Source organism: Sus scrofa, chromosome 7, assembly GCF_000003025.6.
Source record: "Sus scrofa isolate TJ Tabasco breed Duroc chromosome 7, Sscrofa11.1, whole genome shotgun sequence".
Taxonomy (NCBI): domain Eukaryota; kingdom Metazoa; phylum Chordata; class Mammalia; order Artiodactyla; family Suidae; genus Sus; species Sus scrofa.
Genome location: NC_010449.5, coordinates 49,099,130 through 49,124,076, shown reverse-complemented (window position 1 = coordinate 49,124,076; position 24,947 = coordinate 49,099,130). Strand labels below are relative to the sequence as shown.

At 46.7% G+C, this 24,947-nt stretch overlaps 1 long non-coding RNA gene across 2 annotated transcripts in view; it reads left to right on the top strand.

Moving 5' to 3' along the window:
- LOC102157546 overlaps positions 1 to 24,239 on the top strand; it is a 50,537-nt gene extending 26,298 nt beyond the window's left edge. Inside the window, exons 2-3 of one of the 2 annotated variants that reach the window (XR_002345775.1) lie at positions 17,883 to 18,043; positions 20,103 to 24,239. This is a non-coding gene — a long non-coding RNA (uncharacterized LOC102157546). The remainder of the gene's footprint in view (positions 1 to 17,882; positions 18,044 to 20,102) is intronic. The other variant, XR_002345774.1, reaches the window with a different exon arrangement.

Genomic DNA, 24,947 nt, shown 5'->3' with positions numbered 1-24,947 from the left:
CCTAGCCTGGGAACTTCCATATGCTGAGAGAGTGGCCCAAGAAATGGCAAAAGAAAAAAAAAAAGTTGAATGAAACACTGTTTTCAGAATTTAAAATTTGAAACAATGTAAATGATCGTTATTTGGGGAAGTCTTGGTCCAACCACAGAATTCTATGCAACAGAGAAAAGGAATGGACTAGCATGTATTAGCATGGGGAAAAGTCTCAAAGTTATCACGTTGTTTATTTTTTATTTTTTGTCTTTTTAGGGCCACACCCATGCCACATGGAAGTTCCCAGTCTGGGGGTCAAATTGGAGCTGTAGCTGCCGGCCTACATCACAGCCACAGCAACACAGGATCTGAGCCGCATCTGCAAACTACACCACAGCTGATGTCAACGCCGGATCCCCAACCCACTGAATGAGGCCAGGGATCGAACCCATTTCCTCATGGATACTAGTCAGGTTCATTAACTGCCAAGCCATGATGGGAACTCCTTAAAGTTATCATGCTGAGTGACAAAGCAAATAATGAGACGATGCAGAACTCATAATAGCATGCATTTAAAGTTTTAGGACCACAGGGAATTCCTGCTGTAACACAGTGGGTTCAGAATCTGATGGCACGGCTTAGGTTGCTGCAGAATGGCAGGTTCAATCCCTAGCCTGGCATAGTGCCTGCAGCTTGGATTTAATCCCTGGCCTGGGAACGTCCATATGCTGCAGGTGTGGCCATAAAAAAAAAAAAAAAAAAAAAAAAAAAAAAAAAGTGCGTAGGAATGATTCATAACAACTTCAGGTTAATACTCACTTCTATGAAGTAAAATGGCAAGTGGGGTGTCTAGTTGGAATACATAGTTGGCTTCCATGACACCATAATGTTTTATTTATGTTGAAGAAAAAAAACAAACAAGGCAAAACATAAATATTGGTGAAAACTGCATAGCGAATACGTAGATATTCTCTCCTACATGCTTAACTCCTGCAATAAAATATTGACCAAAAAAAGATAATAGATATTAATGAGGAAAAAACTAAGAAGAAAACAATTCACTGGAAAGCAAGAGAAGACCATAGAGTTGATCACTAAAGTCAATAGTTTCAAAATACTAACAAAATGGAGAGTCTCACCAAGAGGAAGCACAACTACATACACGCAGTGAGAAATCAGCAAATAACCGCAGCCAGGAATGACCCCAGAAAGTAATAAGAAAATACTATGTCACTGAGGCTGAATATTTACATAAATGGACAATGCTCCCCCCCATCACAAATTTCCCAAATCGCTATCAGAAGAGGTAGAAAAAGCTCAACCCATTGGCCTCCGTTAAAGAAACTGAGAAGAGTGTTTGTTGCTCACCATCCATTTAGACCCCGTTGCAGGCTGAATTCAAAACACTTCTCACAGAGTTCCCGTCGTGGCGCAGTGGTTAACGAATCTGACTAGGAACCATGAGGTTGCGGGTTCGATCCCTGCCCTTGCTCAGCGGGTTAAGGATCCGGCGTTGCCGTGAGCTATGGTGTAGGTCGCAGACGAGGCTCGGGCCCTGAGTTGCTGTGGCTCTGGCGTAGGCCAGTGGCAACAGCTCCGATTAGACCCCTAGCCTGGGAACCTCCATATGCCGCAGGAGTGGCCCAAAAAAGACCAAAAAAAAAAAAAAAAAACACTTCTCAGGGGGCATTCCCGTTGTGGCTTAGTGGGTTATGAACCCAGTTAGTATCCATGAAGGCGGGTTCGCTCCCTGGCCTCACTCCATGGGTTAAGTAAGGATCTGGAATCACCATGAGCTGTGTTGTACGTCGCGGACGAGGCTCAGATCTGGCATTGCTGTGGCTGTGGCATAGGCCAGCAGCTCCAGCTGGACCCCCAGACTGGGAACTTCCATAGGCCGCAGGTGTGGCCCTAAAAAGAAAAAAAAAAAACAAAAACAGATAATTCTTCTTCCTATTAAAGACAGAATTATACAGAAATCTTCCCAGTTTGTGCTTAGAAATTTGTATCACAACCTTGATACAAAACCCCAACAGAAGAGCACACACGCAAAAATAGATACTCTTTTACTTAGTAATGGTTGTAATAACCCTAAATAAAATATTAACATTTGAACCCAGTAGTGTTTCGAAAGCAGCATACCGAGTAGAATTTTTTCCAGGATGTAAATTTGATTCCCCATTAAGATATTTATTCATAGACAATGAGAAATACATATGTTCATCTTGAAAAAAATATTGAAAATCATTAGAATATTAGAAGGAACAAAAAACAGCTAGCATTTATTAAGCATTTACTAAATATCAGGCACTGTGTGGAGAATGCCCCATGCTTTATTTCAATCCTCACAACAATCCTATAAGGCCAGAATTATTATCATCTCTTTTTCTCTAGGCAAGGGACTAAAACTTAGAGAATTGAAGTACTTTGCCCAAGTTAAAACCTTTAACTTGGTGGAAGTTACTTACCAGAACCAACAGCCAACAGCATAATCATTGACATAGATCCCCCAAAGAGTTATGCTGCTATGTCGTTCATAATAGAATCGAGCCGAGGCCCAGCTTATAACTGGCACAGATGAAAAACCCAAGATGAGTTTTCTCCCCTCTCATCCTGGCACTAGAGCCTGCCTTCTGCCATTGGAAGGAATTCAAGGAAACCAGAGAATTTTGTTGGCAATACTATGGATACTGGCAAGTCGCCGCACTCCCCAGCAACCAGAATTCAAGGGTTCTGATCCCCCAAAGGGGTCTTTGACCACAACATATGCCTTCTCTGAGCCTCAGTCTTCCTAACTCTAAAATAAAGGCATTGGCTCAGAGGAGGTTCCAGATCATCGTTTTTGACTCTATATCGACAAAAAAAGTCTCAGATGACTTTTGCAAATTACAACAAAGTACATGTCAGCTCGTTGGCCCTCCTGCTGCTAGATAACACTTGTAAAATCTTTAAGAAGGAAATGTGAACCTCTCCATTCATAGCTGGAAGCAAACTGTGTTCTTTAGAAAAGAAATATCTCTTCCTAGTTTGCAAAACTTTGGGCTCTTGTCAGTTTAACCTTCAAAGACAGGAAAGCAAATGCGTGTAGCTCTTCAGAGGGGATTTGCATTAATTTGGGGGAAATACTATCAACAGAAAGTGTTCCCTTTTGCTGTATGTGTAACACGAGTAGAGACAGAAAACATATGCTTTGTGCAGTTCAGTGGAGCCCCAGACCCAGCCAACAGGAAGACAGCCTTCAAAGTTTTCTAATGCAAGATGAAATAAAAACAGATGTTTTTAAGTATCACATTGGGAGTTCCTGCTGTGGCGTAACAGGATCCAAGGTGTCCTGGGCACACTGGGATGTGGGTTCGATCCCTGTCCTGGCGCAGTGGGTTAAGGATCTGGCATTGCCACAGCTGTGGCTTAGGCCAAGACTGTGGCTCAGATCAGATCCTTGGCCCGGAAGCTCCACATGACGCAGGGCAGCCAAAAACTGAAATGAAATGAAATGAAATGGAATATCACCTTGGTTCTGCGCAGCAGGGTATTCAAAGGTGGAAATTCAACATTTCTTTCTGGGAAATAAACTACTGGTGAGCAGACCTGGGGAGATGCTGGGAGAGGTGAGCACCTTTGCAGGAAGAGCCTGGGAATCTCAAGAATGGAAACTAGGGAGTTCCCATCATGGCTCAGTGGTTAACAAATCCAACTAGGAACCATGAGGTTGTAGGTTCAATCCCTGGCCTTGTTCATCAGGTTAAGGATCTGGCGTTGCCATGAGCTGTGGTGTAGGTCACAGATGCAGCTTGGATCCCGTGTTGCTGTGGCTGTGGTGTAGGCTGGCAGCTTCGGCTCTGATTAGACCCCTAGCCTGGGAACCCCCATATGTCGCAAGTTGGGCCCTAAAAAGACAACACACACACACACACACACACACACACACACACACACACACACACACACGGAAACTAATTGAGACCCTCTCCCTTTGTCCCCGAGATTCAGGTTTCAGAAATGTTTCGGTAGTTCATGGTTTGTCTGAACCATACCCAGAGGGAGGAAAGAGCAACGATGCCTATGAAATAAAATCGTGAGGATAAAAGCATTAAGCTTGGGGGCAGATTTCTGCCTGGAGCTTGGAGTTGGGTTTTCTGGAGAGAGGAATAATTCAGAACCCTGAGGCTGTGGATCCTGGGCTTAGTTGCAATCCAGACGTCCTGGTAGCTGATTAGAGTCGCAGGAATGGGGCCTGTATATGTGAGTGAATCAAAGGAGCTGTGACGTGGGGTCTCTTGACGGAGCACTTTGGAAGGTTCTTCCTACACCTGGAAGAGCCATCTAAGCTATAAAGTAAATTCTCTAGCAACTTCCCAAGGTGACATGGCATCCTTTGGCCACAAGGGGTCACTCTATCTGGAAGGCCGGCTCAAACTGGCTCTCATACATAAGCACTTTGGGGACTTCTTAGTCACAGGAAACGTATTCAAAGTAGGTGACGCTGGAGCTTGAGTTGCTCAATAGAAGTATTAGCAAGAAATGTGTTCCTGTTGTTTTGAAATCCCAAAGTGGCTAAGAGGAACATAGATGTTCAAGAGGAGAAGAATCCCAGTGGTGGCCACCAGGCTCCCCCAGCTCTCAGAACAAGGAAGGGTGTCCCCAGTCCAGGGGAGCTCCAGGTAAGCCATGATGCCCTGGAGGACTTTAGGCAGCTTCATGGACTTGGCCTTGGTCTGGCTGCTGGACCCCAGCCCAATTTGGGCTAAGTAGACGCTCTTCAAACACTTTGTGGAGATTTTCATTTTCCAATACATTTTGAGTCCATTATGACCATTTACATTCTAGAAACATCCATATCATTGAATTTTTCAAATGTATTGGAGTTTTATATGGCACTGCTTCATTATGCTTTTAATCTCTTTGGTGTCTGTGGTGGTAGCCCCTTTCTCATTCGTAAAGGTACATGTCTTTTCTCCTTATTTCTAGATTAACCTTGCCAGAGGTGTGTCCAGGTTCAAACCATTACAGAGACCTTTCTCTATGATTTACTTTTTAATTCTATCAGTGCTCTGTTTTGTGAATTGTTAATGTCTGCTTTTAATTTTACTATTTTCATCCTCCAGATTTCCTTGATGTGTTTATATAACTATCTCAGTTGATTTCTTCTTTCCCTGCATTTAATTCTTTTTTTTTTCTTTTTTTTTTTTAAGGCCGCACCTGCAACATATGGAGGTTCCCAGGCTAGGGGTCCAATCAGAGCTGCAGCTGCCAGCCTGCACCTCAGCCATAGCAATGCCAGATCGGAGCTGCATCCTCGACCTACATCACAGCTCACAACAATGCCAAATCCTTAACCCACTGAGCAAGGCCAGGGGTCGAACCTGCATCCTCGTGGATACTAGTTGGGTTCTTAATCCACTGAGCCACAACAGGAACTCCCTCCCTCTTTTTGTTCAATGATGAAACTTTGAATTTAACCCTGAGAATAGTAAACAGCTTTCACTCATCTTACCACATAACTTCTAATATGTGACACTCTCATTAGAGTGATTTTTCTAAATATTCTGTAAGGGTAGCTTAATTTTCTCATTAACGCAAAAATTTTTTTTTGATGTTTTAAAATCAAATAGCTTATTGGTTTGTTAGTTTGTTTAATCATTTGTGGTCATAAAATACAGCCTGTAAAATTTCTACTTTTTAGAATGTATGGATGTTTTCTTTGTAAATCTATACTAAATCAATTTTCATAAATGTTCTGTGAACTTTGGAAAATAATGTATATTCCCTATAGGCAATAAAAATGTCTATTCAGCTGAGTAATTATATTATTCAATTATTTTATATCATTCTACTAGCGTTATCTCTAAATGTTCAAACACATATCTTAACCTACATTATTTTATCAATATTAAAATATAATTGACATTAAATTATTTAGTTAATTAAAATTATTGAAATATTTACATCACCAAAGTAATAATTAAAATGTATTATATTCTAGGAGTTCCCACCGTGGCTCAGCGGTTAACAAACCCAACTAGTATCCATGAGAACACAGGTTTGATCCCTGACCTTGCTCAGTGGGTTAAGGATCCAGGGTTGCCATGAGCTGTGGTCGCAGACATGGCTCGGGTCTGGCATTGCTGTGGCTGTGGTGTAGCTCTGCAGCTACAGCTCCAATTCGACCCCCAGTCTGGGAACCTCCATATGCCACTGGTGGGGCCCTAAAAAGACAAAAAGACAAAAAAATAAAATAAAATGTATTATATTCTAATGTCCTTCCACCTTCCCTCCATTACTTTTTTTGAAATAATATGGAATTTTAGATACAATTTTTTTTGTCTCTCTCTTTTTTTTTTAAGGGCCGCACCCACAGTATATGGAAGTTCCCAGGCTAGGGGTCCAATTGGAGCTGTATCCACTGGCCTACTCCACAGCCACAGCAATGCCAGATCCAAGCTGCGTCTTTGACCTACATCACGGCAATGCCGGATCCTTAACCCAGTGAGCAAGGCCAGGGATCGAACCTGCATTTTCATGGATACTACTCTGCCAGTGAGTGAGGCCAGGGATCGATCCTGCATCTTCATGAATACTAGTCTGGTTCCTTACTGCTGAGCTGCAACAGGAACTCCTACAAATTGTTTTTATAAAGCCTTTGTGTTATGTAACTTTTATTTTTAAAATTCTTTTTTTAACATTTGCATTGTTTTAGACCTATTTTTTAAATAATTATTTACACAGTAGATTATTTTTATTGCTTTTATTATCCTCTACATGTTTTCCTTTCCCTTGAATCCTTCACTTTGATTCATTTATTGGTGGTCATGGTACCTCTTCAAGCAAGTTATTTTGGCTGGAAGGGTTGTGTGCCTAACAAGTTTTTTTCAAATCCTTTACTCTCTGAAAATATCTTTCTATGGCTCTCACAGCTGAATAGCATTATTTTGTATAGAATTCTTTGTTTTTCATCTTCCCCTTTAAAATCTTGGAGCTATTGCTCCCCAACCTCAGAGAGTTAACATTTATGATGGAGAGAGGCTGAAGCCAGCCTACCGATATTATCATCTTACCCTCTGTGAATAGCCTGCTTTTCTCTCTGTCTCTCTTTATGGCCTCAGAGTGGTTTTTTTTTTCCCCATTATCTCTGAAAATCAGAGATCCCCAGGTAAAAATGTAAGAGTGAGTCTCTTTCCATTAAAAAGCCCTTATGTTCGCTTTGTCCTTTTGAGCTACAGACTTAAGGCTTTCTTTAGCTCAGGGAACTTTTCTTCTATTATCCTCTGTTCTGTTCTCTTCTGTCACCAAGTGTGACTGAACGCCCAGATAGGCCAAGGTACTTATTGCTGAGCGATCATATTCATCTCTGTTTTCCTTTACTTCTGGGATAAGATGAGGTCTCTTTGCTGGTTCCGGCAAGTGTGACAATATCTGGGGCACCTGATGGGAGCAGGTTGCAGACCGGACTCTGCCTCCTCCTCCCAGAGGCCTGAGGAGTCAGGAGCCAGGTGTGGAGTGGAGCTGTGTGGCCATTTCTTACCTTTCAGTGGAAAGCACAGGCAGGAGTCAGTGCAGGGAAGATCCCAGGAGGAAGTTTTTTGTTTGTTTGTTTGTTTGTTTTTTAGGGCCGTGCCCGTGGCATATGGAAATTCCCAGGCTAGGGGTCAAACTGGAGCTGCAGCTACCAGCCTATACCACAGCCACATCAATGTCAGATCCAAGCTGCATTCCCAACCTACACCACAGCTCACAGCAATGCCCAATCCTTAACCTACTGAGCAAGGCCAGGGGTTGAACCCGCATCCCCATGGATGCTCATGGGGTTCTTAACCCACTGAACCACAATGGGAACTCCACCAGCAGGAAGTTCTTACCTGTGGGGAAGAGCAGAGACCTTCCCCAGCCAGACTGGGGCCAAGAGTGAGGGACCGATGGGGCACAGCAGTAGTTACTCTCAACACAGGTTGGGTGGCTAAACCTCAGATCCTCATAAACATACCTAATCCATGAGCCAAGCAGGTGACTCCAAGCAGGAACATGGGCTGCTGCCAAACAGAGAGGAGACTAAAAGCAAGCCGAATCCAAGCAGGCTCGGGTCCCTATCTGGGGTTATCAAAGGAGGTGAAAATCAGAGAGCAGGCTCTGAGCAGACCCAGGAGCAACCTGAAGCTTCCACAGTGCGTTTGTCCTTGAACTCACAGGAGAATGCGAAAGATCTGGGTCAGAAAAGGACCATCTTTCCTTTGATCCACATGAAACCTCACGAGATAGACATAATTAACCCTATTTCAAACGCAAGGAGATAGAGGCTTAATGGGGGCAACGTTTCCAAGAGTCTCCACTAGTAGACAGTGAACTCAGAATTTTTTTTTATTAAAATATAGTCGATCTACAATGTCATGCCAATTTCTGCTGTACAGCGAAGTGACCCAGTCACACAAATATATACATTCCCTTTCTTATAATATCTTCCATCACGGTCTATTCCAAGAGACTGGATGTAGTTCCCTGCAGTTACAGCCAGACTTCGTTTCTCTTCCATTCTACATGCAAGAGTTTGCATCTGCTAACCCCAAACTCCCAGTCCATCCCACTCCCTCCCCTCTCCCCATGAACTCAGAATTTGAACCCACATCCACGTGTCGCCAGAGCCTGAGTTTTCCCATGGTACCACATCACCTTACATAGCATCATGGAGTAACCATGTAGCGTTATCTTTTTCTTTTTCTTTTTTTCTTTAACCTGCTCCTCATAACGAGCAGAAAACTAGAGCCCTTCCTGGCACTGCCTTCCAGAAATGAAGATGATTTTTTTCAAGGGTTCTATATTTGAGAGTGATTCTATATGGAACAGTTCCCTAAGATCACCTCAAATAATGGCTCTTCCAGCATGAGGACAAGAACAGCTTTGGCCTTGTTCTCGTGTTGCCTCCCATGGCCTCTACTGATGCTCTTGCTCTGGCTTCTCTTGCTGCTGCTTTTGCCAGGACCAGAGCTGTGACTATCATGCCTGCTGGCCCAGCAGGCTGGAAAGAGCGGGAGTTGCAGCTCCCACTGCACCAGGGTCCTGGCCTCGGTTCTTCTTCTTCTTCTTCTTCTTCTTCTTCTTTTTTTTTTTTTTGGTCTCTTGTCTTTTTAGGGCCACACCCACGACATATGGAGGTTCCCAGGCTAGGGGTCGAACAGGAGCTGTAGCCGCTGGCCTATACCACAGCCACAGCAACACGGAATCAGAGCCACGTCTGTGACCTACACCGAAGCTCACGGCAATGCTGGATCCTTAACCCGCTGAGCGGGGCCAGGGATCGAACCCAAAACCTCATGGTTCCTAGTCAGGTTTGTTAACCACTGATCCACGATGGGAACCCTAGGCCTCTGTTCTTGATGCTGTAGCCACAGCAGGACTACAGATGAAGCTCTCCGTATCTCTGTCCAATTGCTTTCTTCTCCCTTTCCCCACCTCTCTGGCTGCCTTTGTCTGACTGCCTCTGTGTCCAAAGCTGGTGCACTTGTGTTCCGCCTTCGTTTTGGTTTTCAGTTCCTTTTAAGGTGCATTTTTTTGACAATCTGCCCAGGAGTCATCCATCTAATAGTCAGACATCATGTTCTCGTGTGCGCTTGATTGATTTGCTTCCCTTTCTCCAAATCTGGAGAAATAGAGAAAAATACGCTGTGTCTTTTATGGATTGAATGTAAGCATCAAAAAATTATGTGCATGAGTGCATTTAGCTTACATGTCTAGAGCGACTTCCTGTTGCCTGTGTAACAAATGCCCGCAAACTTAGTAGCTTAAAACTGTTGCCAAAGAGCTCTCCTGTGGCACAGTGGATTAAGGATCTGACATTGTCACTGCTGTGGCTTGGGTCACTGCTGTGGCTCGGGTTCGATCCCTGGCCCAGGAACTTCCACATGCCAAGGGCACAGCCAAACCAATCAAAACCATTGCTCAAACCTGAACTCTGTACACAGCGGCCACATTGAATCTCAGAGTTTTAGGCAAAGGAGAAAAAGATAGATTTATTGTCTTGCCGGGTGAAGGGGGACACAGCAGGCTTATGTCTTCAAAACTTGTCCCAACAGGAGAAGATTTGGTGAGGAATTTTATAGCAATGGTTCAAAGGCTAGATTGCTGCTAAGGGTATGTTAGGGTCCTGCATTCTTTCAGTCTGGCCTCAGGGGTTCTCCTCCTGAGCTCCTGTGGTTCTCAAGGTTATCAAACTGTGACCTTCTCTCTGGAATGAAGAAGCCTTTACCAAGTCGTTAACATCTTCCAGTTGTTGAGGGTTTCAGTTCTGCAGGAGAGCTCAAAGATACTGTTATGTGTATCCACGTCCAGGAGATCCGCAGGGTCCTGCTCAGTTTCAAAACCACAGAAACGTATTCTCTTCCAGTTCTGGAGGTCAGGAGTCCAAAATGAGCCTTAAGGGGTGACAATCAGGGTTTCAGCAAGGCTGAAGTTGGAAGTCTCCAGGGGAGAACGCATCCATTGCCTCTTTCACTTCCAGAATTCCTTGGCTCCTGGCCTCATCGCTCCAGCCTCTGCTTTTGTAGTCAACCTCTTCTACTATTCAATCTCTCTCAGTCCTTGTTGCGGCAGCTGTCAGCAGCCCAAGGCCAGGGTGAATCAGCTCTGGTGGCAGCCCTATGGCCAGTGTACCAGCTCCAGCAGCTCTTTCACCTGGCAGGAAACCAAGCGAGCACTCGGAAAGTTGGAGAACTCAGGTTTATTACGCCGGTGGGCTCAGAGGAGATTGCTCTCAGGAGTCTGAGCCCCAAAGAGGGGTTTCACAAGGCTTTTATGGGCTAGTTCTTCCAGGTGGGTGCTTGGCGGACCAGAGTGAGAACTGGCAAAGTAATAGATGTGGGAGCAAGTTTACAGAAGCAGATGTGTGGCAGAGGGATGGTTAGGGGCAGTTGGCCAGATTTTGCTTAGTCATCATGGCCGGGGTGTCTCCTTTCTACCTTTTTGTCAGGACATTTTCCCCTACATCCTTATTCTCCTAGGACACTTGTGATGACCTTCAAGACTCAGCCAGAGAACTCAAGATAATCTCCCCACCTCAAGATCCTTAACTTAGTCACCTCTGCAAAGTTCCTTTTGCCATGTAAGACAACATTCACTGCTTGCGTAGAGTCAGCTGTGGACCTTTTTTTTTTTCCCCCACACCTGTGGCATGTGGAAGTTCCTGGGCTAAGGATCAAACCCACATCACACAGCAACCTGAGCCACTGCAGGGATGACGCCAGATCCTTAACCCCCTGCACCACAAGGGAACGCCTTGAGGATATATTCAAACTACCAGAGTCTACTCTCTGGCTTCCAAAGAGTCATGTCTATGCTATATACATTCACCCCATTCCAACATCCCCAAGAGTTTGAACTATATGGTATCATCTCAAAGTCCGAAATTTCATCATCTAAATTATCTAAATTTGGCATGCATGAGACTGCATGTGATCTGGCAAAATTCCATCTGTGGACTTGAAAGACAAGTTATCTGCTCCAAAAATACAGTGGTGGGATAGTCATAGGATGACAGTTGTACACGGTCCCATTTCAAAAGAAAAAAAAAAAAAATGAGGAAAGGAGTCACCAGTCTCAAGCAATTTTGAAATCCAACCAGGAAAACTCCATTACTTTTCAAGGAGATTCTGGGAATAAATCTGTGGCCTGAGTCTCCACACAGTCATTCTTCAGCTTTCTTGAAGCTTTTAATCTTATCAACCTGCTTCTGCCTGTAGAATGTTTAATCTTTAATTTTATCTCGTCTCTGTCCCTTCCCATTCTAGCTGGCAGTGTTTCTAATATAACATTATCAAAACCTTTGTGTGTTTCCCATGTATGTCACAGGGATTCTTTCCATTAGATAAGAGAGTCCTCCAAAGATCTTTTCTTGATAATCTCGTTTCTATTCCTGGCTTCTTCTGAGATGACCAGTGACACATCTAATCTCTTCAGCACTCTCAAAAGGTTTTCCAGTCCTACCCTTGTTCAGAACCTTCTGTCCTGATAATTAATCTCCTAATTTTAGCATCTTATGATCAGAATAGGCTAAGTAAGGGTCCTTGATGTAAAGCAGGGCATGGGTAAAGCAGGTGCAGTAGCCCAAGGGCGGTCTTCTAAAAAATATTAGGTGTGAGCTGCTAGGATCAAAACATGCAGAGATGGAGTTCCCATCATGGCGCAGCAGAAACAAATCCAACTAGAAACCATGAGGTTGTGGGTTCAATCCCTGGCTTCACTCAGTGGGTTAAGGATCCAGCATTGCTGTGAGCTGTTGTGTTGGTCACAGATGCGGCTCAGATCCTGTGTTGCTGTGGCTGTGGCATAGGCCGGGGCTGCAGCTCGGATTGGACCCCTAGCCTGGGAACCTCCATATGCCACGGGTGCAGCCCTAAAAAGACAAAAAAAAAAAAAAAAAACAGACAAACATGCAGAGGCTATTCGCACATCAAATAGTTAAGGGGACAGAGGGGACAGGAGATTTGCGTGAGACCAATAGCATCAGCATCATATCATAAAAATGATAGAGCAGAAGTTCCTATTGTGGCTCAGCAGTTAATGAACCCAATTAGTATCCATGAGGACATGGATTCGATCCCTGGCCCTGCTCAGTGGGTTAAGGATCTGGTGTTGCCTTGAGCTGTGGTGTAGGTCAAAGACTCGGCTCAGATCCCACATTGCTGTGGCTGTGGTGTAGGCCAGCAGCTACAGCTCCAATTCAACCCCTAGCCTGGGACCCTTCATATACCACTGGTGTGGCCCTAAAAAGACAAAAGACAAAAAAATAAAAGATACAGCAGAATTGGTAAGGTGGTTTAGAGAAGTATGATACAAAGATGATGCATTCTCTTGGCAGAAATCCTCTCTTTTATTTTATCTGAAATGGTGCTACTTCATACTGTCTCCTTCTCTGGAAGGTCTCTTAGAGGTTAGAGCTGTTTCAATGTTGAAAGATAAGTTCTCACCTCAATTTCCCTTAATCCCATCCCCCCATGCATCTTTCCAGCCCTGGGAATGGTCATGGTCTTAATCATTTCTTAACACATACTCGGCATCTCCCTCTGGCAAGTCTGTTAATTGCTCTGATAAAGGAATGAGGCCACCAAGTGCAGTCCCACAGGACAATGTAATCGGTGTCGGGTTATGACACTGAACATCCTCTGTGTCCTGAGCAAATGTCATCCACTTAACCCATCTGTCATCTAGGGACGAGATTCTGACAGGTCACCTTTCATGATGGCTCCTCTCCTATTTTTAGCACCACTGGGTTATGACACGTGGTGATTTTTGTTACCCAGTTGAATTCACAATGTTGAGAGAACCTGTTGTTTATCCCTGAAGTGATGGCAAGACGCTTTTTCAGTCTCCTTGCCTTCCTACCATTGGTGTCTGAAGGGCAACAGCCGAGCTCTGGTTTGCATCTTCTCTAATGTTTAATGTGAGCCCACAAGGCAGGGGCCTGGCCTGGCTCCAGGTTGGTGGTACCACTTGGTCAGACTTGGACCCGGCCGCTGAGGAGCTTACACACTGCTATGGACTGAATTGTGTCTCCACTAAAATTCATATGTTGGGGAATTCCCATTGTGGCTCAGTGGTAATGAATCCAACTAGTGTCCATGAGGACATGGGTTTGATTCCTGGCCTCCCTCAATGGGTTAAGGATCCGGCATTGCTGTGAGCTATAGTGCAGGTTGCAGACATGGCTCAGATCCAGCATTGCTGTGGCTGTGGCTGTGGTGTAGGCCGCAGCTCCATTTGGTCCCCTAGCCTGGGAACCTCCATATGCCTCAGGTGCGGCCCTGAAAAGACCAAACCAAAAAAAAAAAGGGAAAATCATATGTTGAAGCCCTGATCCCCCAGTGTGATTGTATTTGGAGATGGGGCCTTTAGGAGGTAATTAAGGTCAAATGAGGTCATAAAGTTGGTAGGATTGGTGGCCTTACAAGAAGAGGAAGAGAGGGTAGTCCCTCTCTTTAGGCACATACATTGAAGAAAGGCCATTTTGTGAAGACATTAAAAAAAAAAAAAACAAAAAAAACCTGATCTGGAACGTCTATCCTCCAGAATTGTGAAAGAATTAATTTCTGTTGCTTAAGCCACCCAGTCTGTGGCATTTTGTTATGGCAACCCTAGCAGATAAGGCACACCTATGTACAGACACAAAGAGACATCTCAGCACAGAAAGCAAGGTCTTGAGCACTCCGCCCCCCTGTATACATTCGTACCGAAGTCCTATATTTCTGTACCTTTTGAACCGTGACTGCTTCGTTGCTTCTTTCTCCTAAAACCCTGACCGGGGTACTTATTTCCAGGACCCATATTCGGGCCATTCACACTGTCCTGTGGTACCCCACGGCATCTGGCAGGATCCCTTTCCATCTGGATCCGCTGCACCCCAGCCCTAGAACTGCTCACTTGGACAAGGATGCTGGTCAGCTCAGCAGCCATTTCCCTCCATTCATTCGCCCAGATCAGAATCCCTGACTCTGAAGCAAGTTCACCTGCAGATGCCCCGAGCAGGTGGCAGATGGAGCATCTGGCTTGCGCAGCAGGTTCAATGCTGAAAGATGGTTCAATTATGTTGGGGACCAATGAGCTGGCCCCTGGGAGGGCGAGGCCCTCAGCTCCCGGGAAACGGTGTCCCGTTCCTCCTGGGTGTCACGTCCTCACTGGGAGGCGGGGCTGGAAGGGACTAGTGTCTGCCCGGTAATTAAGGTTAATGAGCACCCTCCATCTGGAGGGTGGAAAGGCGAATCTGTTCTTTGCATCCACATTCTTGGCATTCAGCCCAGCTGGAAGGATCCAGAAAATGTTGTTAACCTTCCTCGCAGGCATGTTGCCAGCTTATGGGACCCACGCCTGGCCCCAGACAAGACAGGGGAGGATCACAAGACAATCTCTTTGGGGTCTGTGCGGGGTATCTGATATCAACTTAAAGCAGACTCTGGGTGAGGGATTTCAGAATCTGTGTTTGAGAGACCAGCCTGGGTCCTGCCGTGAAACACGAGAGCATGAAACTCCAGCACATTCAGCATCTGTCCCTGAGAGCCACGGAGGACCATGTGACACAGGCCTGGCTGGGGTCAGAAACATGAGTGTGCCCCAAGGTCAGCTGGGCCAGGCCTCTGAGATGCTGAGAAAACCCCTCCCCCTCTTCAGTCCCATCTCTTCGTCTACGAAATGGAGGGAGGTGGACTGAATCGGTGTTTTCAGAAGTTCTGTGGGTCCCCAGTGTGGAAAGTGCATGCTGCACTCAAGATAGTGTTAACCGCTGAACAGAGTGAGAAGAAGTGGTTCTTTACACTCTAGCAGTTACACCAGAAGCATACGTTTCTGAAAAAAGGAAAGACAAAGCAAACGTGATTAGGTAATACAGCTGTCCCTCAGGATCTGTGGGGAGTTCCAGAACTCCCTTGGGTACCCAGGAGTTCCCACTGTAGCTCAGTGGTTGATGAATCTGACTAGCATCCATGAGGATGCAGGTTCGATCCCTGGCCTCGCTCAGTGGGTTAAGGATCTGGCATTGCCATGAGCTGTGGTGTAGGTCACAGATGCAGCTCAGATCCTATGTTGCTGTGGCTGTGGTGTAGGCCGGCGGCTGCAGCTTGGATTCACCCTCTAGCCAGTTCCACTCCATATGCCATGGGTACAGCCCTAAAAAGCAAAAAAAAAAAAAAAAAAAATTAAAAATAAAAAAGAATTCCTGGGGAGTTCCCATCATGGTGCAGCAGGAACAAAATCTGACTAGGAACCATGAGGTTGCAGGTTTGATCCCTGGCCTTGCTCAGTGGGTTAAGGATCCAATGTTGCTGTGAGCTGTGGTGTAGGTTGCAGACGCGGCTTGGATCTGGCTTCGCTGAGGCTGTGGCACAGGCCGGCAGCTATAGTTCTGATTAGACTCCTAGCCAGGGAACCTTCATATGTCACGGGTTCGGCCCTAAAAAAAATAAATAAATAAATAAAGAATTCCCGGAGTTCCCGTCGTGGCGCAGTGGTTAACGAGTCCGACTAGGAACCATGAGGTTGCGGGTTCGATCCCTGCCCTTGCTCAGTGGGTTAACGATCCGGCGTTGCCGTGAGCTGTGGTGTAGGTTGCAGACGCGGCTCGGATCCCGCGTTGCTGTGGCTCTGGCGTAGGCCGGGGGCTACAGCTCCAATTCAACCCCTAGCCTGGGAACCTCCATATGCCGCGGGAGCGGCCCAAGAAATAGCAACAATAACAACAACAACAACAACAACAAAAAAGACAAAAGACAAAAAGAATTCCCTTGGGTACCCAAATTCACAGATGCTCAAATTCCTTATATAAAATGGCATAGTATTTGCAGATAACTTACACACATCCTCCTGTAAACTTTACATCATCTCTAGAGTCCTTACAATACCCAGAACAAGGTAAAAATCATCTCTAGCGTCTTATGCCCAGAACAAGGTAAATACTATGTAAATAGTTGCACATCCAATGTCTCTGCATTGAACATCTCCAGATGAGAAGGATGAATGTGGATCTCCTAACAGTAGTTTTCTCTCTGGCGGTGAGCTGGATCTCTGGAACAAAGGTCATTAGGAAACGGCTCTTCGTGGTTTTCTGCCTGTAGGGTTTTGAATTTGGGGCTGTGTTTTAAGTATTATTTTACACAAAAATGTTACATTTAACCCTCAAAAAATGAAAAATAGAACTATCTTTGCTCCAGCAATTCTGCATGTGCTTATCGACTCAAAAGCATCAAAACAGGGTCCCAAAGCGGTATGTGTACCTCCATGTTCACACCAGCATTATTCCCAAGAGCCAAGAGATGGAAACAACCCAAGTGTCCATTGGCAGATGCCTGGATAAACAGAATGTGGTATATTCCTACAGTGCAATATTTATTCAGCCTTCTAAAAAAAAAAAAAAGGGAAATTCTGACATTCATTGGCTGACTTTTGAGGACATTACACTAAGTGAAATAAACCAGTCGCAAAAAGATAAATCCTGTGCTGTTCCACTTATACGAAGTACTTAGTGTAGTCAAGTTCACAGAGACAGAGGTGGAGTTTGTGGATGCCAGGGACTGAGGGGAGGGGGGCTGGGGAACTGTTGTGATTTTTTTGTTTGTTTCTTTCCTTTTTCGCTGCTCCCGTGGTGTAAGGAAGTTCCTGGGCCAGGGATCGAATCTGTGTGCAAGAGGCGTGACCTACCTACACCACAGCCAGGGCAAATCTGGATCCTTAACCCACTGCGCTGTGCTGGGGACTGAACGGGTGCCTCCACAGAGACAAGCTGGATCATTAACCCACGGCAGCACAGCGGGAACTCTGGGAGATGTTGTTTGATAGGCACAGCGTTGGGGTTTTGCAAGATTAAATGAGTTCTAGACATGGATGGTGGGGATGGTTGTGCAACAGTTTGAATGTCGTTCATGCTACCGAACTGTGCACCTAACCACGGTCACTATGGTAAATTATGCATTATGTCTATTTTACCACCTTTTTCTTTCTTTTTTTTTTTTTTTTGCTTTTTAGGGCCAAACCTCGGCATATGGAAGTTCCCAGCCTAGGGGTCGAATCAGAGCTACAGCTGCCAGCCTACGCCAGAGCAACGTCAAATCTAAGCCACATCTGCGACCTACACCACAGCTCACAGCAATGCCGGATCCTTAACCCACTGAGCAAGACTGGGGATTGAACCCACATCCTCATGGATACTAGTCGGGTTCGTTTCTGCTGAGTTACAATGGGAAGTCCCTTACCACAATTTTAGAAAATATTATTTTTTGAAAGAGAGAAGGAAAGGAAAAACCCTAAGAGAATAAAGTATGGCAGCTCCCACCACGGTGCCCAGGGAGAGCTGCCCAGGCCAGACCTTCCTGCCAACCCAGCTCACACCGCGGACTGGGCAGCATGGGGAGTAACCAGCCTTTTTCTGTCCTGTTCTGTTTCAGCTGCTGCCACTGTGGGTACTTGCCCTTGAGTGAAAGGCCACTACTCTCACTGGCTCCCAGCTGTGACATCCCATCACTCCCCCTACGTCCTGGAACAGCCTGACCCAGGGTGCGAGCCCACCCAGCGGCCCTTATGTAGTGGTGACCACTCCAACCAGCAGGTCAGTGCCCTCTGGGAAGGGGTGCGGAGGGAGACAAGGTCTGAGGGAGGGGAAAGCATAGTTCCCTGTGGTTATAGATGTGTCTGAACCAGCCAGCCCAAAGCTCGCACAGCTGCCCTCCTGAAGCTGCAGAGGCAGTGGGGAGACAGAGGCCCACTTTGCCTTCCACCAGAAGAAATGGAGGCAGGCAGAGGCTTAGGATTTGGGATGTGGGACCCTGGGGAAGTCACTTCCCTTTTCTGTGCCTCAGTTTCCATGTTCATAAAATGGGCATGTTGAGAAGTTCCCTGGTGGCTCAGCGGGGTAAGGATCCAATGTTCTCACTGCTGTGGCTCTACTTACTGCTGTTGCATGGGTTTGATTCCTGGCCTAGGAACTTCTGCATGCTGTGGGGACAGCCAAAAAAATTAAAAATTAAAGTAAAATAAAATGGGCTTTTTTTTTTTTTTTTTTCCTTTTAGGCCCATATCCATGGCATATGGAAGTTTCCAGGCTAGGGGTTGAATCGGAGCTGTATCTGCTAGCCTACACCACAGCCACAGCAATGCAGGATCTGAGCCACGTCTGCAACCTACACCATAGCTCATAGCAACACAGGATCCTTAACCCACTGAGTGAGGCCAGGGGTCGAATGCACATTCTCATGAATACTAGTGGGGTTTGTAACTGGCTGAGCCTCGACGGGAAATCCCAGAATGGGCTAGCTTGCCTCCAGGGCTGTGAGGATCAAATAATAAACTGGATGTGAAAGCACAATATCCAGTTCAAGTGCTCTGAGAGTTCAGGGGTGATGCTGATGATGACTGTTCACTGAGGGGAGAGGGAGCTGGAGGGGGACCCTTCACCTCCACCTTCACCCCCCACCCCCCACCCCCTACCAAGCTCGCTGTGATGGCTGGGCTGCAAGGACCTGCCCTGCCCTCCTGGCCTGCTTTGGGGAGCCCTCCTTCATTCAGGGTATTGGCTGACCACCCCCAGGGCGGGACCATGCTGCCTTGACCTGAATCTTTGCGCCCTTGTGATGCAGCCTCACGCCCTGTATTATCACAAAAGGGAGGCATAGGCCTGGCAAAACGATAATCTTGTACTACCAGGCGGTGGCAGAGCCGGGGTCATTGTCCACCTGGCTGCCCAAACTGTTCTTCCCATCACACCTGCAGCGGTTTTCCAGCCATGTCCCTAGGGCTCAGAAGTCCCATGGGAGTCCCAGGAGGCCCCCATGGGCGGGGTGGGGGTGGGGAAAATGCCTCCCACCACATTCAGATACAGCAGTTCCTCTTCACTCAACTCATATATTGGTGTTCAGCATTCATTTTCATTTGAAATATAGGTTGCTTAAAAAATATATATTAACTACCTAATTCTTTTAATGCTTTCTGGTCGCCCTCAGTCAGTGGCTTGGCAGAGTTGAAAGCATTATGTATTTATTTATTTTTGGTCTTTTTTTAAGGGCCGCACCGCATCATATGGAAGTTCTCAGGCTAGGGGTCGAATCAGAACTGCAGCTGCCGGCTTATGCCACAGCCATGGCAATGTGGGATCCGAGCCGTGTCTGCAACCTACACCAAGGCTCACAGCGGCACCAGATCCTTAACCCACTGAGCGAGGCCAGGGATCGAACCCACATCCTCATGTATCCTAGTTGTGTTCTTTAACCGCTGAGCCACGATGGGAACTCCTGAAAGCATTATTATAACTTTCTTGCTAAAGGGTTTTCAGGCAGTGGAGGCACCTGCAGGGGCTTCATCCCCAAGAAGCCCCTTGGCCATGTCCTGGCCCTGCCCCTGCTGGCACTCATCTGTCACCTCCCACCACCTCACCCCCACCCCCCAGGAGGCACTGGCTTGTTGGAAACCTTGGTGGCCTACAAGGTTCAGGGCTGAGACTACATGGGCCCCTGGAAGGAAGGCAAGAGTCTGTTCTCACCTCATCCTCAGGTCGAGGTGGGAGGGGTGGGGCTCACAGCAAGCTCCCAACCCAAGGGAGCATATAAGAGGGGGAAGGGGTTGTGCGCTGTCCCCACCCCAGGCAAGTGGGCCCTCCCCTCCCCTCCCCACAGCCATGGCTCTCTGCAGGAGTGGAAGATGGTACCTGTCAACCCCAAGGCGGAGGAGGAGCCCGCAGCCGTTGCCGAGAGATGGAGGACCCCACACCTGAGCCCGTCTATGTCGATGTGGACAAAGGACTGACCTTGGCCTGCTTCGTCTTCCTCTGCCTCTTCCTTGTCGTGATGATTATTCGCTGTGCCAAGGTCATCATGGACCCTTACAGCGCCATCCCCACATCCACCTGGGAGGAGCAGCACCTGGACGACTGAGGCAGTGGCGAGGGAGCGAGCCCCAGTGCTCTCTGAGCAGGGGAGGCCCAGGATGCGCTCTGTGTCCCCTGGCCATCGGCTGCCAACCCACGGAGGCGAGAATGGATTCGGCCACCCGGGGTTGGAGAAGGCTCACCTTAGTCTTGTCCACTCTCACACGAGCAGCAGAGTGAAAGGCTCGGGGTGCTGGGGGTGTTGCGGTGGTGGCACAGTCTGGAGATAAGAGCAATGGGCCCAGAGTCAGGAGGTCCCGGGTTCTAGTCTGGGGAATCACTCTGAGACTATGGGGCCATCACCTTCCCTGGGTCCTGTGCACCTTTTGGAATTGGATACAGATCCTACCATCGCACAACGGGGGTCTCATTTTGGAGAGACTCTTGCCCTTGACATGCAAAGCAGCACACGCCCTAGCCCTGGAGGCTCCCAGCACAGATGTCCCATGGGAGCCCCAGCCCCTTCCCAAGGAACCAGCAACGCAGCAGGTGGTAAAGTGAGAAAGGAGAGGGGAGGCACGTCACCTCAAAATTCACAAAAGGCACAGGGACAGCTTCCCAGCAGTGTTTTTTTAAACGAAAATCTAGATGGAGTGTATTTTTCCAGGTATAAATGAAATGTGCATTTTAGAAGTTTGGGGACATACAGAAAAAATAGAAAGAAAGGAGGGAACTAACACTTAGATTCCCATTTCCTGGAAGCCACCACATTGATATATTTTCTCCCAGGCTTTTTTACTGATATATTTTTAAATAGTCAGATTCATGCTGTTTGCAGGATGTTGTATCCCTTCATATTCGAGCACAAACACTTTCTCAGTGCATCAAACTCTCTTGATAGCCGTCGTTTTTACTGGTTGCCAAGTGTTCCATGGGGTGGAGAGATCACAGTTGAGTAATCCTCTCTTTGGTCATCCATTTCATTTTTTTAATGGGCTTCCCCTCCCATAAAATTAGTTCACTCCGTGACCTCTTGAGAGTGCATGGTCCCCGAGATGAACATTGGACAGGAAGACCTGGGTTCTAGTCCTGTCAGTCACACTAAGGCTGTGTGACCTTGAGCAAGTCGCTTAACCTCTCGGTGCCTCAGTTCTTTCATTTGATAATGAGGAGGAAAAGACTTGCCTTTCTTGTTCTGTGTAAGCCTCCTGGGAGTGAAGGGACAGGAAGGGGGGGTGCTTTGAATGTAAATGTGCTGTGGGGGAGGGGCAAGGAATAAGTTATTGATAATGACTCTTCTTGGGGGGACTCCTTCTCCTTTTCCCACTCCTCTGAGCCCCTCTCACTGCATCACCTGTACCTATGACCTTGCAGCCAGAACAGGTAGGGGGTTCCCATCGTGGCTCAGTGGTAATGAATCCGCCTAATATCAGAGCTCACAGACCTGGTCCCGAATCCCAAGCCCTCTACTTTCTTGCTCTGTGACCCCAAATAACTCAGCTTCTCTGAGCCCCAGGGGCCTCATCCGCAAAATGAGAGAATAACATCTACCTCACAAGGTTGTTGTGAGGATGAAATGAGAGAACACGGGCAAACATTAGTGTCTTTTCTTGATTCCACCATTTCAGGAGAAGTCAGGGGCCTGAACTAGAGCAGTGGTGCCAGATTCCCCCTTCCCTGCAGAGTCTCGGACCCCAGGCTTTCCCCAGCTTCCCAAGACCACATCTGAAAGGCCAACTCTCCCAGCCAGGACTGCCGGTCAGAGGAATACTCACAGCAATCTCTCCTGGCACCTGACCACAAGGGATAGGGTGTCTATTAATTTACATAATTGTCAACTGTCGCCAGTATTCTCATGCACATCAGGTGAAGATAAATTAGACCACCTGAACTCCCCCTTCTGAATGCATTTATTCCATCCCTCCAAGGCATGGCTGCCATCCCCATCAGAAGTGACCTGCAGGTCTGAAGAAGCTCAAGGCTTCCTTTTCATCTCCTGCATCCCAACCATGAGTCCCCTGCCATCTCAGGCCACACAGGTTTCCAAAGCACTGTCAGGACCAGGTGACCCCTGAAAGTGAACAAGGCCACAGCTGTTCAGGCAGCATTCCAGGGCATATCCAGCTGTTGCCTCCGACTCCCGTGTGAGATGCACAAAGGGACCTCTGGCAAAAGCAGTGGACTGAGGTGCACCGGAGGCTCTGTGTGGGAGCAAGGACCTGGAACATTGCCTCAGGTCCAGCAGCAGCCTTCAGCCTGCAGCCTACTTCAGAGATCCCAAGCACTTTTGTGAAAGCCTCATCAGCATGGTTTTGCAATGTAAATCAGAGCCAGCTCCCAATCGGTTAATAAGAGATCCCAAGGAATAAGAAGTGGTCTTGAAGACCTCAGTTGGAAATACTTAGCGCTTCCAGGAGTGAAAAACAGGGTGCCAGGGGCCATACTACTCAAATTGCAGTGAAGGATGAATAGCATCTGCCACATTGAGGCTCTTGTTAGAAACCCCAAATCATGGACCCTGTCTCCAAACCTACAGAATCACAACTGGCGGTGGGGGGGGAGGGCCCTCGAACCTATTAGCAAGATCTGTCAAGGGATTATTCGTATGCACATTAGAGCTTGAGAAGCACTGCCCTGGAGATTCTTTAGTCTCTCTCTCTCTCTTTTTTTTTTTTTTTTTTTTCTTTTTAGGGCCACACTTACAGCATTTGGAGGTTCCCAGGCTAGGGGTTGAATCGGAGCTGCAGTTGCCAGCCTTCAGCAATGCTGCCACAACATTGTGGGATCCTTGCCACAATGCGGCCTATACCACAACTCACAGCAATGCCGGATCCTTGACCCACTGAGTGAGGCCAGGGATCGAACCCGCATCCTCATGGATACTAGTCGGGTTCATGACCACTGTGCCACAATGGGAACTCCAGGTTTCAAATCTTTCTTTTCTACACTTAAATTTACTAATATTTCCCACCTTATCTCAACTCGTTTTTTGGTGGCCAAGAGAGATACTAACATTTCAGAAAAAGACGGGAAAACATAAAAATCGCTCCTAATCCAAGCCTCCACAAAACATTGATGTCCATTGTGTGTCCATGTGTTTCCTTCTAATCCTTGTCCACATGCAAGATATATTTTTTCCATAAAATCCGTTGGTTACATCATTTAAATTGACAGCTCTGAATATTACATCATTTAAATTGACAGCTCTGAATATTACATCATAAGCATGTTTCTGATACTGTCTCCCTATTTATCATTTCAGTGGCTATAAACCATGTCATCTAATGCGTGTACATAATTATCCAGATTCTTGTTAAGTACTTGGATTTCTTTTATTTTCCCTATTACACGTGTTCCAATATATAAAAAATAAAGCTAAAGACAGACACAGTAACCACCCCCCCCAGGGCTTGCTCAGGATGGTGGAGAATAAACATGTAAATTATACCCCCTCTGCCTTAGAGACACACATGGGGGAGGGAGATCCATCTAAGCATTTGATCATATCAACGAGCTTATATGATCAAGAAAAAACAACTGAAATTTCAAGCTTCTGTTGTTGGTTTATGCTGCTAAAAAATGGAGGAGATGGTTCTTTGTCATCGGAGCACCTTACAGTGTCCAGCCAGCTGAAACGAAGTGTGAGGCTTTGGACTGAAAAGATCAATTGGCCAGCAAAAGAAATGAGAATTTTGGAAGACTGGAAACTGGAAGAGAGCAAATGAAAAGCATCAGAGAAAGAGAGAGAGAGGTCTGTGGTGTTAGCCCTAATCCAGGGTTTAAAACAAAACGTGATCAGAGAGAAACTCCCCGCTGCAGGCAAGGGGTGATGGATTTTCCAGACAGCAGTGCCTCATGGCTGAATTTAAGTTGTTGCCTGTTCTGTGCTCTGCTACAGTCCTTTCCTGTTACTCCAAACCCTCAGTAAAGTCTGATACACAATCCATTTTGTGGCTGTGGTATCTGGGGGCAGTAAAGATATCTGGGGGAGGTGGTCAATGTGAAGGAACGTGATCTGCAAAAGGAGAGTCGTCCCCGGGACAAGAGAGGCAGCAGAAACAGGCGGAGGCGGATGTGGCGCAGCGGAAATGAATCCAGCTAGGAGCCATGAGGTTGCTGGTTTGATCCCTGGCCTCTGTCAGTGGGTTAAGGATCCGGTGTTGCCATGAGCTGTGGTATGGGTCGAAGATGAGGCTTGGATCCCACGTTGCTGTGGCTGTGGCGCAGGCTGGCAGCTGCAGCTCTGATTCGACCCCTAGTCTGGGAATCTCCATATGCCATGGGTGCAGCCCTAAAAAGCCCCCCTCCCCCCAAAAAAGAAAGAAAGAATAAATAAATAGGCAGAGACAGGAAATCAGAATGACCGTCACTAGCAGAAATGTGACCCCCAAGGAAGGAAGCTCAGACAGGCTAAATAAGAGGACACTAGTTTTACCAGCCTGGTAGAGCAAAACTTCCATCATCTCTATTCCATTTTTCCCAATTAGTTGCTCAAATATTTACATGTTCTTTTTTTTTTTTTTTTCTTTTTAGGCCCGCACCTGTGGCATATGGAAGTCCTTAGGCTAGGGGTCAAATCAGAGCTGTAGCTGCCGGCCTACACCACAGCCACAGCCACAACCACAAGGGATCTGAGCCGCATTTGCAATCTATG